The following is a 15,518-nucleotide window of genomic DNA, read 5'->3' on the forward strand; positions in this document are numbered from 1 at the left end:
TTTTACATTGAAATAGAACCCTCTGGATCTTTAAGTAGATTGTACGTAAAATTAAGACTACCTAAAATACTGCGAAAGCTGGTGACAACTGTAGGTAGTTTATAGCCTCAATAACATGTAAACAGAAAGCTAAAATGCCATTTCTGAAGAGTTTGGCATAGTAACTTCTTGAATAAAACATCACATACCTGAATCTCGAATAGTATATTGAGTGACAAATGGAAGTTGGCTATACAATTAATAATGAAATGTTTGGAATATTTTTCCATTGGGAACTCTCGGTGTTTTTAAATGTAGCTATATAATACAAGGACTTTTTGCTACAATATAGAAACATGGCCGTGCTTATACCTACAGGAGTCTAGCCTCCTTGGGATAAGAGTCTGTGTATATAATTTCAAAATAAGATTTTCCCATTCAATGTAGTCACTTTCAAGAGATGATGTAGCATAGTGGTTAAGAGAGTGTGTGAAGTTTTTAGAACAATTCTAGCAGATACTCAGTACTACATGAATATTAACACTTGAGTAATGAAGGTGTGATAAGGCTGTTATTGAGTTGCAAAAGTAATTTCGTAGATAAATTTTGATTCAGGACCCATTAAAAACCACCACCATAGGCACAGAGGATTGTTACATCTTTATAACCACACTTTCTATTTATGCTCCCCTGCCCCAGATATTATATGTTTTAGAGTTCAATTTTAGAGGGGTAATTTAAAATAAACTTTTTATTTTAGAATAATTTAACATTTACTAAAAAGAGTATTTTTCCAGATGATCAAGCCCAATTTTTCTTATTATGAACATTTTATATGTTTTGGTACCTTTATTACAACTAATGAACAATATTGATACTTACTTAACATTAAAGTCCATACTTTATTCAGATTGCCTTGATTTTGACCTAATGTCCTATTTTTGATCCAGGATTCAATCCAGGTTACCATATCATCTTTAGTTCTTGTATCACCAGGGGCTCTTCTTGGCTATGATAGTGCTCAGACTTGCCTTGTTTTTTATTACCTTAACAGTTGTGAGAAGTACTAGTCAGGTACTTTGGAAAATGTACTTCATTTGGGATTTGTTGAATGTCTTTCTCGTGAGTCTACTGGGATTATGGGTTTTGGGAAATAAGCCCACAGAGGTGAAGTTGATTTAAAGGCACATGATATCCACATGACTCTGCATTGTTGATGTTGTCCTTGACACCTGGTTGAGGTTGTGTTTGGCAGGAGTCTCCCTGTAATTATTTATATCAGTATGGCCTCATAGATTTTTGTTTATACTTTGAGTTGTAATCCAATACTACTTTCTTTTCTTTTTAAATTCTTTATTGTTGAAAGACTTTCTTTTCTTATCAACTTATTCCATCTTTGGCCTTTGGGACTGCTCTAGTTGCCTCCATGTCTCTGATGTGCTCCCATGATTGTTGTTGCTGTTTCCAGCACTTCCTTACTTCCTGGCACTATAAGGTGCTCTAGGCTCATCATGTATATTTCTTGCTCCAGTCCTAGAATCACCCATCTCTCCAGGGAGCACTGGTTCCTTTTATTGGAGAATGGAATTAGAAACTGCGAGCTGGACACTAGATGTGCTTGTTGTTATTGGAGTGTTGTTGTTTCTGGGCCCTTTCAGCTGACAAAGCAAAAGACAGTATACATGTGTGTAGGAATCTGAATATTTATATATATATATATATGATATAATAAAGAGCTAATATGCAAATGGTCATCAAGCCCTCATGCCCTCACGCTGTAACATCTCAGACACTCAACACTGGGGAGAGAGGAAAGGGGACCAGCCAGGCACAAATGAGCTTGCGAGAGAGGAATGGAGACCAGCTAAGCTGCGGCCTGGGAGAGGGAAAAGCTGCCCGCCCATAGTCCCCTGCGGCTGCGGCCAGCCCGGGCGAAGCTGGCTCAGGTCCTGGGTGCCTGCGGCTGGCCAGAGGGGGAGAAGCCCGGGTCCTAGGTGCTTGCGGCCGGCCGGAGGAGGGAATCCTAGGTCCTAGGTCCCAGGTGTGGGGTGAGGCAGAGGTGGTTAGGGGCGATCAGGCCAGCAGGGGAGTAGTTAGGGGCGATCAGGCAGGCAGGCAGAAGTAGTTAGGGGCAATCAGGCAGGCAGGCAGGCAAGCCGTTAGGAGCCAGCAGTCCCAGATTGTGAGGGGCAGTCGGACATCCCCTGAGGGATCCTGGATTGGAAAGGGTGCAGGCCAGGCTGAGGGGACCCCCCCACCCCCCCTCCCGCATGAATTTCATGCACAGGACCTCTAGCATATACAGTATATCTAGGTATAAATATTTATATATCCATATGTATCTATATGAAGCTAAACATGGGTTCATATGTGATGTCTGTAATTTTAATCATTGCCATATGGATCATTCTCACCTTCTCTTTTTGCTTGTTTGTACCCTGATCCATCACATTTGCACTGGGATCCTGGAACATAAAATTAAAATTAGGTCAAAATCAAGGAAATCTGAATTAATTCAGTTAATTAAAATAAATGTTTACATACAAATGTATTACATGTATAGCCAATCTCTATACCATAGATCCATCTCTTTCTCAACACCTCTTTTGTGGATGAAAAATAGTAGAAATGTAAGGAAACAAACAGTTAGGGGTGACTATTTAGGTTGTTTCCATTTTATTTTATACTCTTTTTTGACAATGTTTAATACTTCTAGTTTGTATGTAAAAAAAACAAAAACAAAACATTGATATTTTAGCATGTCTATGTTTGGTATTTCCATTTTGTTCCATTACCTGTTCTTTCACCAATACCACACTGTCTTGGTTACTGTAACTTTATAGTAAACCTTGATATTGGATAGTGTAAGTCCTCCAACTTTGTTCTTCTTCAGTATTGTGTATTCTAGTTCATTACCTTTCCATGTAAATTCTAGAGACACTGTTGATAGCTACAAAATAGCTTGCTGGTCATGATCCCTTTTCTTAATTATTCCACTTCTCTCAGTATTTGTTTACTGTTTCAAAAATTCAAATCCATTCTTAAAAATTGGCCTCTACTGTGAATATATTCAACCTCAAAATATTTGAGCAATTGCAGCACTATTAAAAATGTATTTGTCCTCCCCAGGTGTTTTTTTTAATGAATAACACTTATTTGAATGCATACATTTGAATATTTAAATATTTTAATCCTCTTATTTTTCTTTGATAAACATCTCACTGTACAATGGTTGTAATATCTACCCCTCAGGATTGTTGGGAGAGTTAAATTACAGAGCCAGTAAGAATTAAATATGCTTAGAGCTTGAAAAGTATTCAATAAATATTACTTATTCTTATAGTTAACCCATTTTCTCATTTAAAAAATTTATGCAGAGTCTAACCTCACATAATAGTCTGGAATAAGATTTATAATTTTTTAAAAGTATTGTTTAACCTCATATACTTTTAAAGCATAATACAGCATTATATACAAGCTCTATTGCCATGTAAATGCATTTAATTTCACTGTAGGATACATTAAACATTTGTAAAATTAAAGTTAATGGATTTTAAGAAAGTATTAAATTTTTATTAAAAGCACAACTTTGCTATTGTATAAATCCATACTCTAGGATATGATAAAGTTATGAAATGAATATTGAGAATCTTGATAGTTTTGTCTATTGAATGTTTGATAACTCAAGTTTGTATGATAATGTATGTCATACAAGATGAAATATAAAAATGGAATGTCGCTGAGCCACAAATAGCCTATAAAGAAGAGATGCGCAAGATTCTTCCAGTGTCCTTAGGTATTACAACCTGCAAAGATCACTCTTTCAACAGGTTGTTCTGGGCTCACTTAGTACTTGGCTTTCATTCTGACACTAACACCAAAAGCAGGCAAATCAGTGAAGTCAGAAAGATGAATTGTTATCCTTTGTAGATAACGGAGTGGTACCCTACACAGAGTGGCACCGTTAGATAATTGATATAGTCTATTTAATAAAAAAATCATTTCCTCTACACCAGAAACTTGTCATATTGTGACTCATTATAAAACAAATTAATGCATGCTATGTGTCACATTCTTTTATTTTAAGAGCTCTAGAAAGATTCTTGTCAGAGTAATTGAAATATAACATTGTCGGTGATTTTAATGTTTAGTTTTAAAAGTCTAGTGAGTTATTAGTGTTTTAAAAATAGCATTATTAATGATAGTCCTCACAAGGTACCAAATGTCTAAATAATGTTTATAATATATTAATGAGGAATTATAATTTATAAGTAAAGTGTATGCATTTTTGTGATAATTATCTTTATTTTCATAAAGTGAAAGGAAATATTCTCTTCAATTTTCTAGTTGATTGAATTAATATGTATTTTATTGATAGGGAAATGTAAAAGTGCTTATAACTAAACTTATTTAATTATTGGATTTGAATTAAACTTAATTGGAATACATAATATGCTATATTGTATCTGCTAAAATTGACAGTGACAGTCTCTTGCATAATTATTAGAAAGAAACGTGTTATATAGGTAGGTTGTATATATTATTAAATTGATGCTCACACATATCTTTGACTTTTTTCTATCAAATTCAATAATTTAGAAGGTCTGGATTATTCCACTTGGAAAACGTATCTCCATTTTATTCCTTCACATCTGTACTTAATATATTTAGCCATCATCATCTCTCGCCTGTATATTCCATTAGCTCCTTCCCAATGTTCCTGCCTCTGGTCAATTCTTTCCTCTATCTTCCTTCATAGTGAAGCCTTATCTTTCTAAAATTCCAGAATTTCATCCTACTCATTTGATTAAAAAGTTTCATCACCTTCCACTGTTCACATGACCACGTCTCAAGGTGGATAATAACATTTAAAATGAAGGTAACCTTACAACATGCTAGACTGCATGTTTTATGTTTACAATCCCATGCAGTCTTTGTCACAGCTTCATCAAGTAAGTGCATTTGCATGGATGAGGCAGCTAAGAGATTTGTTAAGCAGCCTTCCCAAAGCCACATAGCCAGCAGGTAATAAAGTCAAAGACTTGAACCTGTGTCGTCTGAGTCCAGGGCCCAAATTACATGGCCTCTGTACACACTGCTGCTCTTTATTGTCTGCTTCTAGCTTTTGGCATCCAAACTAGTCCTCTGCCTCAAGCCCTGGGCACCCGCCCTCCATCCACACCAGCTTCCCCGCGTCCTGTACGCCAACATCCTTCTGTTCCTGTGGCTCCTTCTGACTTGCAGACTCTTCACCTTTCAGATTCCCACTCAAGTATTACTTCCTATGGCAAGCTTTTCCAGAGTTTCTCCAGGTGGAACATTGCCCGTAGCTCTGTTGAGCACAGCATGTTGGTCATAGGTCCATTTTCATAGTCATCATTTTTATTTTGAAGACATGTTTATGTATTTCTGTCCCCTCAGTAGAGCTCCTCTAGAACAGACTGTCTCTTTCCCATATTTGTTTTTCCAAGTTCTTAACATACAGAGAAGAAGGTCTATAATAATTGTTTGCTGAACAAACAAATGTTTTCCTGCCAGACTAACATCAAGGTTGTATTTGCCTAACTTTGATCTCCCACAATAGATGATCTGTCAGATGGTAATAAAATGTTTTAAAGCTCAACTGAAAAAACTCCAAAATCAAAAAAGAGAGAATATGTGTGTGTGTGTGTGTGTGTGTGTGTGTGTGTGTCTGATTCCTGGGATGAGTTACTCTTTATTTAACAGCACTGTAGAATGTGAAATTTTTTATAGCTTAAAATGATTGGCTGAGGCATTAAACTGCTTTGCCAGCTGTTCAAAAAATGTATTGCTCCCAGAATGTAAATAACTACTGTTATGTCTCTATAAAATTCTAGACCTTGAATGGCATATTTGATTAGAATGAAATAAGAAAGGAAGAATTGTTGTAAACAAGAAGCTGAGATTAAAAAGGTGTATTCGGTAACTAGTTATGGTGAGTTCTAAGAGTAGAGCTAGGAAATTAAATAAAATATTTGCAATTTTAAAGGAAGTAAAACATAAACCTCATTGAAGCTTTACCATATTCTTTGCAAGCGGCCCCTTTTATCCCTTCAGGTGGGGCTTATTGCAGAAGGAGAGTCAATTGCATGTCATTTTACCAATTTCCACCCACATTTTATCAATGCAACATCTTTAGTGCCAACTTGTGTGACACTTATTAAAAGGAATTCTTTTATATATGTGTTTTTTGGTGATATTAATTACTGACCAGATGCATTAAATATGAACAGTAGCAACTTGTGAATTCCATGCACAGGCATAGGTCTTCCATTTCTAGTTTCACTCATTGCCCTATATGATCTTAGCTATGTTTCCATACAACTGATGTTACTAAATTCCATTCATCATGTTAAGTTACAGGAATGGAAATCCAACTTCCTTTATTGAGTGTATAACAATGAACTGACTTAACAGACCTAGTACAGGGCAAGTTGACTGGTAATAATAGGAGTAGTGAGGAGAAAAAAAATAAAAAATAAATCTTGAGATCAATATATTATTTCAGGCCAGCAAGCTTTATTGAACATTGAACTCCTGTCTCCAACTCTATGTTAGATCCTAAAGGTACACACACAAATACAGAGATGGAAATACAGGAGTTTCCTTTCAATAAGCTCAGAAAGACAGAGAAAAGGCTGCAGTGCAGCAGAAACCGAGGATGAGTATTGACTGAGATCTAGAAACTTTTAGGAATTTCTTCCCAGGTGTAGTACAAATAGGTCAAAATTAAAGAAAAATGCTGAAGGAATATCCACTATTCACTGACCTAAGGTGGAAGAGCACCATCAATAGGAAGAAGTAAGAGAGATAAGTTAACAAATCCATTTAAAGGTCTGGAATTTGCAATGAAAAGCATGTGCCTACAATACTATGGAGTAGCATACTGGTCAACCTTGATCAAGTGCACCAGGGCAGCCTCTGGGTTCACCTGGGGACCACAGGAAGCAGGAAACCATCTGTGTGGTGGGAGTGTGATAACAGCCAGGGGGAGGAACCAGGAAGAGCCACAGGTAGTGCCTGCTATGTAGCCCATTTACAAGAAAGAAAGTCACAGAAATGATGCTAATACACTGATCCTTCCCAGACCTCTCAGTCTGCTGAGGGGTGAATCAGTGTGGTATGTTTATGCCAGTGAGACATCTTTGGGCAAAATTATAAATGTATCCAGATTGACAGTTAGGGACAGCAAGAGAAAGTCACTCCAATATGGGGGTAGACTCCAGGGTTTGTTAGACTGCTTCTTATTTATTAACTAGAGGCCCAGTGCACAAAATTCATACATGGGTAGGGTACCTAGGCCTGGCTGGTGATCAGTGCTAATTGGGGCCTTACTACCAGCTGCTGGATGCTGGCTGGGGCCTTCCTTCATTCCATGCCACCCCCTGGTGGTCAGTGCACATCATAGCAAGCAATCGAACTCCCGGTCTCCCAGTCAAACTGAAAAGACAATTTGCATATTAGGCTTTTATATATGTACTAGAGGCCCAGTGCACAAAAATTTGTGCACTCCGGGGGGTCCCTCAGCCCAGCCTGTGCCCTCTCACAGTCTGGGGCCCCTCAGGGGATGACCACCTGCTGGCTTAGGCCCACTTCCCAGGGGATCGGGCCTAAGCTGGCACACAGACATCCCTCTGGCAGCCCGGGAGCCCTTGCGGGATGTCCACTTGCCAGCGGGGAGCAGGCCTAAGCTGCAGTCAGACATCCTTAGCGCTGCTGATGAGGCGGGAGAGGCTCCCACCACCACTGCTGTGCTGGCAGCCATCAGCCTTGCTTGTGGATGAGCAGAGCTCCCCCTGTGGGAGTGCACTGACCACCAGGGGACAGCTCCTGCATTGAGCATCTGTCCCCTGGTGGTCAGTGTGTGTCATAGTGACCAGTCATTCCCAGTTGTTCTGCTGTTAGGGTCAATTTGCATATTACCCTTTTATTATATAGAATAGAGGCCTGGTGCACGGGTGCGGGCCAGCTGGTTTGCCCTAAAGGGTGTCCTGGATCAGGGTGGGGGTCCCACTGGGGTGCCTGGCCAGCCTGGGTGAGGGGCTGATGGCCGTTTTCAGGCTGGCCACAGCCACAGGCTGGAAGCAGGTGTCTGGGATTTATTTAACTTCTATAATTGAAATTTTGTAGCCTTAAGTGGAGCCCAGGTAGGGTTGCCCCTGGCAACTCATGCTCCCAGCACTTCCTTGAGCAGAGGCCATGCTGGCTGGAAGCAGGTATCTGGGATTTATTTATCTTCTATAATTGAAACTTTGTAGCCTTGAGCAGAGCTCAGGGCCGGCAGGGCAGGCTGGAAGCTTGGCTTCCTCCATCGCTGGGGGCAACCAAGCCTCCTGCTCACTCCAGCTCCGTGGCCACCGCCATCTTTGTGATGGACTGACGGAGTGAAGAGTGATGGTTAACTTGAATATTACTCTTTTATTGGATAGGATATACCAGTGGATGAGAAAACATGATAAGTAAGGCCCTCCACCACACACACACATTTATAGTCATTCATTTGCTGCCTCTTTTAGTTACATCATTCAACCCCCATCATTGGTGACTATCAGAATAAAAATAAAATAGAGATATGAGGTGCCTCCATTCTGACCCCTCAGTGATGATTCCAGGTGCCTGTTTGACTCATTGCTCCAATGTTGGGAACTTACTCCTCTCTGCCTACTGGGCTGGGACTCAGCCATCTTATGTGCTCTGACCTCTAGCACATGCATGTTTCTTCATTTCTAAATGTTTGCCTGACTTGTGCTTCTTACTTAGATCCTTCTGGTTGACTGTGCTTCTGGACCAACTTTTCTTTTCCCTGTTTCTTGGCTCTTAGTGTTTTTTGCACATACACCCTCCCCCGCCCCACCTTGCCCATGTTGAGATCCTTCCCTCTAAGCTGTGCAATTCCTTCAGCAACTTTGAGCATGTTATGGACTGAATTGTCTCCTCCCTACAAATTCATATGTTGAAGCCTTAACCTCTGATGTGATGGTAACTGGAGATGGGCCCTTTGGGAGGAATCGCTTAGATGAGGTCATGAGGGTGAGGCCCTCTGCCTCACTGAGAACACAGAGAGAAGGTGGCAGGGAAGAGAGCTCTTGCCAGGAAAGTACTAGCTGGTAGCTTGATCTAGGACTTCCCAGCCTCCAGAACTGTGAGAAGTAAATTTCCATCCTTTAAGCCACCCAGTCTATTGTATTTTATTATGGCAACCCAAGCTGACTAATATCAAAAGGAGCTTAAAGATGGGAAAACAAGACTCAGAGAACATAAGCACTTTGTTTCAGAATCTAGTTAATTAGTATTGGATTTGGCAAAAAAATTAAAAAAAATCTTTGTTCTTTGGACCACACAGTACTACATTAAAAATTAGATAATTTGTCCCACCCCCATATTAAACATGACATTAAATGAGGATAAAGTTTAGATTATCCATCTTTTCTGTGGGTAAGATTTTGAGGATGACACTCTTAGACATTCACATTCAGATGTGTTTTTATATCTTACTTTGTATCCAGCTCTAGGACTTATCTTTTTCTTTACATTATTCATGTATTTACATAAAGGCATGAGTATCCAAGCTGCTTCTAAATCCTCAGACTATAGGACTTATTCGGTAACAGCGCTTAGCTGAACACCAGTCATGTGTGGCTTTTCTTTGATAATACTTCACTGTGGTAATGTTTTGTCATATTTTGGTGAGATAGGAATATGCAGACAGGAAAATAGATATGAAAATTTTAAAAATATATTTGTATTGATTTTAGAGAGAAGATGAGAGGAGAGAGAGAGAGAAACATCGAGGAAAGAGAAACATCGATTGACTGCCTCCAGTACGTCCCCTACTAAGGATCGAGCCTGCAACCTGCAAATGTGCCGTAACTGGAATCAAACCATGACCTCCTGGTTCATGGGCCGGGCTCAGCTGCTGACACACCTGCCGGGCTAGACATGAAATTTTGATTCTCAGTTTCCCCTCAGCCACCTTTCTGAAATAGGAGGCATTTGTCTTGCAAGGCCAGTATTAGAGTCCAGCTCAGTAGTTGGTAGCCTGCTTCGGAGAACGATGGTGGAGACCAGAGCCAGGCCTGTGGAAGGCAGGCCTCCAGCCACACAGCAACTGTGGTCCTTAATACAGTTCTGTATTTTCTTTTTAAATGTTTTTGTTGATTTCAGAGAAAGAGGAAAGGAGAGGGAGGGAGATAGAAACATGAGAAACATCAACATTGATCAGCTGGCTCCTGCAAGCCCTCCATTGCGGGGTTGGAGCCCACAACCCAGGCCTGTGCCCTGACTGGGAATCCAACTGATGACCTCCTGGTGCATAGGTGGATGCTCCACCACTGAGCAACACCAGCTGGGCAGTCCTGTATTTCCCATGGCCTCTAGCTGATTGATCTTAGCTTGTCAGGTCACTAAAAGCAGAGGTTATTATATTTCCAAGGAATTAACAGAATTCACTTTGTATCTCTAGGGTTGGGTCTGTTAGGAAAATGGTTTGTTTAAAAATTTTCAACTACTTAATTTTTCACTTGAAACAAAAATGAAATGAATCTCTAATATATTAAATTTTAGTAGTTCTTTTAATGTTATTTCACCAGCTGTATATGAAGTCCAACTCATCTCTTGGTTTTAAGTCAGCCATTTGAAAACAAAGCTACGAATTTACAGACATACAGATGGCAGTGGTGACAAAATGATCCTGTCCCTTTTAGGATGTGTGTGGCCTAAACCAAAGCCCAAGTGACTCATCGTGAGCAGCCCTTTGGATAAAGAGGAGAATCCCATCAAATAATTTTCTTATATTTTTATAAATGATGGAAATAAAGCTTATGATGTCAGGACTTCATTTAGTGGATCTTGGATTGCATGTGTTGTTATTTCAAAAAATGGAATTTAACCTCTTGCAGTAAAATAGGCATTTATCACCAGAATCCATAATCTGTCCTCTAGACTTGTGCTTATCACTTTTGCCATTTATCAAAATGAGATTCCCTTTTCATCTCTCCTCTTTACATTATCTTCTTCATGTTCATTTCTCTATAGTGGATGGTATTTGCAGAATTCTAAAACGCCAGTGTTCTTTCACATGGAAACTTAGATCTCATTCGGAAAGTCAGTTCTGAAACAGATTATAGACGTCAGCTGTTGTAGCGGGGCGTGGTGACCCCATCCCCTCCCCAGCTGAAATGAGCAGAAACTTTCAACAGAGGAACCACTGTTGTGGAGTGTGCTACCCAGCTCTGCCCTTGGGTCAAGGGTGGTCAGTAATACAGGGCTTCTGAAGCTGATGTCACTTGGCAGGGGAAACTTGAGGAAAATTAATTTTCAGGTCATTTTCTTTTTAAAGTTGAAATGTCTTAGCACAAATATGGAAATAATAGATTCAGAGAATTTTTTGATTCCTGGGCAAAATAACAGGAAATTAAATGTGGAACAATGCCTTTCATTTCTTCTATTGCATCTGACTGTGTAAATTTTGATTTCACTTCCAGTCTCAGATTCAGGTTATCAGGATCTGAATCTTTTAACACCTTAAGCCTATGTCAGGGTTTCTTAACCTTGGCACCACTGACTTTGGGCTGTGCATTGTAGAATCTCTGACCTTCACTAACTAGATGCCAGTAGCACTAATACTCTATCCAGCCATGACAGCTAAAAATGTCTACAGACACTGCACATGTCCCCTGAAGTCACCCCCCATTGAGAACCACTGGACATATTTCTTGAGTATAAGGACTTTTAATTATTCATAGTTGTATCCCTAATCCCTAGCACTGTCTAGCTTTAGCATTACCCCACAAGTGTCCATGGGATGACTAACTACAAAGTTAAAACTAGTATCGTTATGCATGTAATGACTTTTTTTTGATACATGAATGTATTAATGTAAGTGTTTGTGTTTTTTTTTTAAAGAAAGATCTTATTTTTTAGGGGGCCAAGGTGCCCTGACTGGGAATCGAACCCACGACCCTTTGGTGCATAGGAAAATGCTCCAACTAACTGAACAGCACTGGCCAGGGCAAAGGTCTTATATTGTTTAGGAAGCTTTTATTATTATTGGTTTAATATAAATGTAATTGTTAATTCCTACTTCTTTATTAGTTATCCTATATAATAAAAGGCCAGGGACCGTAAGCATAATGACCGGAATGACCGCTCGACCAGTAGCCATGAGGTGCACTGACCACCTCTCGGTCTCTCCCCCTCGCCAACGGTCCCCCCCCCCCCCCCGCCTGCCACAGGCGGGGCAGCGAGCGGCTTGCCACAGGGTGTGGGGCAATGAGCAGTGGGCGGGGCAGCAAGCTTCGAGTGGTGGCAGGTGGGGTGGTGAGCGGCCAGCCACAAGTGGCGGCGGGCGGGTTGGCAGCCTGAGCAACCGGCAGTGGGCGGGGCAGTGAGCGACATTTCGTGAGCTGCACCTCTAGTAATTACGTAATACATCTTTATTGTACCGATGCATTTCTATGAATTTCATGGGGATATCATGTGTTTCCCAGAAAGGCTGGTAAACGTATACTAGTCCTTTTGGTCTTACCTGGCCCTCAGAAGTCTGACCTGGGAGCTTCGGGGTGTGGTGCTGGCTTGGCCCTGCTCCCCTGGGACAGTGTGAGAGTGAGATGGCCCTGAGTGCCTCCTTGGGAATATAATGGCTCTGTCATGCGGAAGAAATTGAGGCAGTAAATAAAGATGGGAGGAAAGCTAGGGGAGGAATGAAGCAGCCCAGCATAGCGCTGCAGCTCTCTTCCTGTTTGGCGTTAGCACTTCCATCCGGGCCACTAGGCGCCCAAACAGGCAATGACCAACATGGCAGCTCTTGGCAATACTGGCATTTAGGTAGTACATACCATATGCCGGGCACTGTCTGGGAACTCTACTTGATTTAATCTTTTGATCCTAACACAATGGACCACAGAGAGTGCTAGTATTATCCCCATTTTACAGAAATGAAAACTGGCAGAAAGAAGTTAATTAATATCACTCGTTAATTCCCTAAATATTACTGGAGTGCATACCATATGCTAGATGCTGTGTTTATAATGCAATATATTCATATATGATATTCTCCTTGACCTCAAGGAGCTTGTATCTATGTGGTAGAGAAGATAATTTAAATACACAAAGTACCAAGTCAAACATGTTCAATATCAGAAAGGAAGAAATAATAATGTGTTGTGTTGCTTGCTGGGCAACAGTGGGCATGTAATTTAACTTCTACAAACTTGTTTTCTCATCTCTAAAACTAGGATAATAATAATACTCACCTGAGGAGGTTGTTGTAAATACAATGTCAGCATATAGTAAGGACCTAATACATGTTATGTAGTGGTAGAGTAATACTAGAGTGAGAGATTGTTTCCACCTGGGTGTACCAGAGTTTTCTTAGAGGTAATATTTTAACTGAAGCTTGAAGGATTGGCAGCCCTTAACCATCTTCTAACAAAGGGTAAAATCCATTTTTAATAGAAGAAATAATATAGCACAGTACCAGAAAGCCCAGAAAATAGAAAAAGCCTGGAGTTTGGTTTCCTTGCAGCATGAGAGTAGAGGAAGAGAAAAGGTAACAGAGGAGGTTGGGGCACATCATTACATTAGCCTCAGGCTAAGGAATTTGGAACTTTTCATTAGTCCAGGTGGACCAGAACTGAAGAATAGCAGTGCTTTAAGAAGCTTTGTGCACTGCTGATGTGTCGGATGGAATTGCATGGAGGAGAGCAGCGTCCAGGGACACAGTCAGAATCCATTGCACAGAAGGATTGCACAGAAGGTGATGAAGCCTCCTCTCTTCTAATGGCCCTGGCAGTGTCAGGGGAGGGAGACGGAGGGTCATTCTGCTGATAGAATTGACTGAATCTGGAGGTGGAACAGGGACTTGTCACAAAACAAAAAGATTAAAGGAGAGTCTTAGATACTGAGGGTAACTGGGAGAATTGTGTACGTAGTGATAATGATAGGATCTGCAGGGGCGGCTAATGAGTGTACCTTTAGAACTCTAGATGCCATCTGTTTGGGGACACACAACAAACAGGCCTCTTTCCAGAATAGAAATGTAACTGGTAAAAATTCAGTTGTTTAGGCTGATGTTGTTGAAGGAACTTGAGAAAGGACATCTTTTCATGGAGACAGTGGATTAGGGCAACTATTGATGGTTGATGCCTGAAGAGTTCAAGGTCAGAAGGGAGGTGAGAACCAAGGGAGAAACATCTATCTGAGAAACCCAGGATGGAGGGGGAGTCCAGAAAGCAGGGATGGTTAATGGATTTAGATATTTCTGAGAGGCCGAGGAGGATTTGAAAATTTACTTTGAGAGAAAATGTTCTGTTCTCTGGTTGAGACAGAAATGATGCAGCAAGTAAGTAATTAGTGTTGGGGGGGGGGAGCAGGGTGGAAGTCTGTGGTGGTTATATGGAACAGGGCTAAAAATTCAGATACCTACGTTGGAAATGTCTAGTCTCAGAGGATCAGTCTTTGAAAACAATGTGCTTCTGAGTGTATTAGTGTGTGTGTGTGCATATGGGTGTGTGTGTGTATGTGTAGGAGATAGGTATGGTGAGTCAATGCTCTGTGTACTATTTTATTCCTAGTCAATTGTTGCCATATGGGAATGTGAGCCCAGCATTGCCAGTTTGCTTCAGTAGAGATCATGGATTCATGAAAGTGCTCTGTGAAAAGGAAAAGAAGAGAAGACTGGCTTATCACAAGCATTAGATAAATACTTGTTGAATGAGAAACAAGGTTGTGGGATGACTATCCCATATAATAAAAGCCTAATATGCAAATCAACCGAACAGCGGAATGACCAGTGGAACAACCAGTTGCTCTGATGCACACTGACCAGTAGGGGGCAGATGCTCAATGCAGGAGCTGCCCCCAGCCTGTAGACCCCAGGCCAACCAAGGTGGATGCCAGTGTGGGCCCCCTGATCTCCCTTCCAGTCACCCCACAGATCGGCCCTGATCACCGGGCAGGCCTAGGGACCCTACCTGTGCACGAATTTCATGCACCAGGCCTCTAGTTTTTAGATGAGAGGAAATGTAGTGTTCTAATTTTATATATATAAAATATATATTTTATTGATTTTTTACAGAGAGGAAGGGAGAGTAATAGAGAGTTGGAAACATCAATGAGAGAGAAACATCGATCAGCTGCCTCCTGCACACCCCCTACTGGGGATGTGCCCGCAACCCAGGTACATGCCCTTGACCGGAATCGGAAAGGGAATCAAACCCGGGACCCTTCAGTCTGCAGGCCAACGCTCTATCCACTGAGCCAAACTAGTCATGGCATGTAGGGCTCTAATTTAATGTAGCTATGACATGGGTGTGTATGGCAGCAGAAAGAATGCTGGTAAGTTATATTACGAGACATTTCTACTCAAAAACAGTTTTATTCCCCTGTCAGCATTGACCTTTCATTACCTATTAATATGACTGTCTTCACATCACTGGTAATTGATAGTAGCAAAGAACATAGATTAATCTGTATTATTATCATCACCATAAGAACACCAGTGACAATTAGTAATTATT

This window comes from Myotis daubentonii, chromosome 6, assembly GCF_963259705.1.
Source record: "Myotis daubentonii chromosome 6, mMyoDau2.1, whole genome shotgun sequence".
Lineage (NCBI taxonomy): Eukaryota > Metazoa > Chordata > Mammalia > Chiroptera > Vespertilionidae > Myotis > Myotis daubentonii.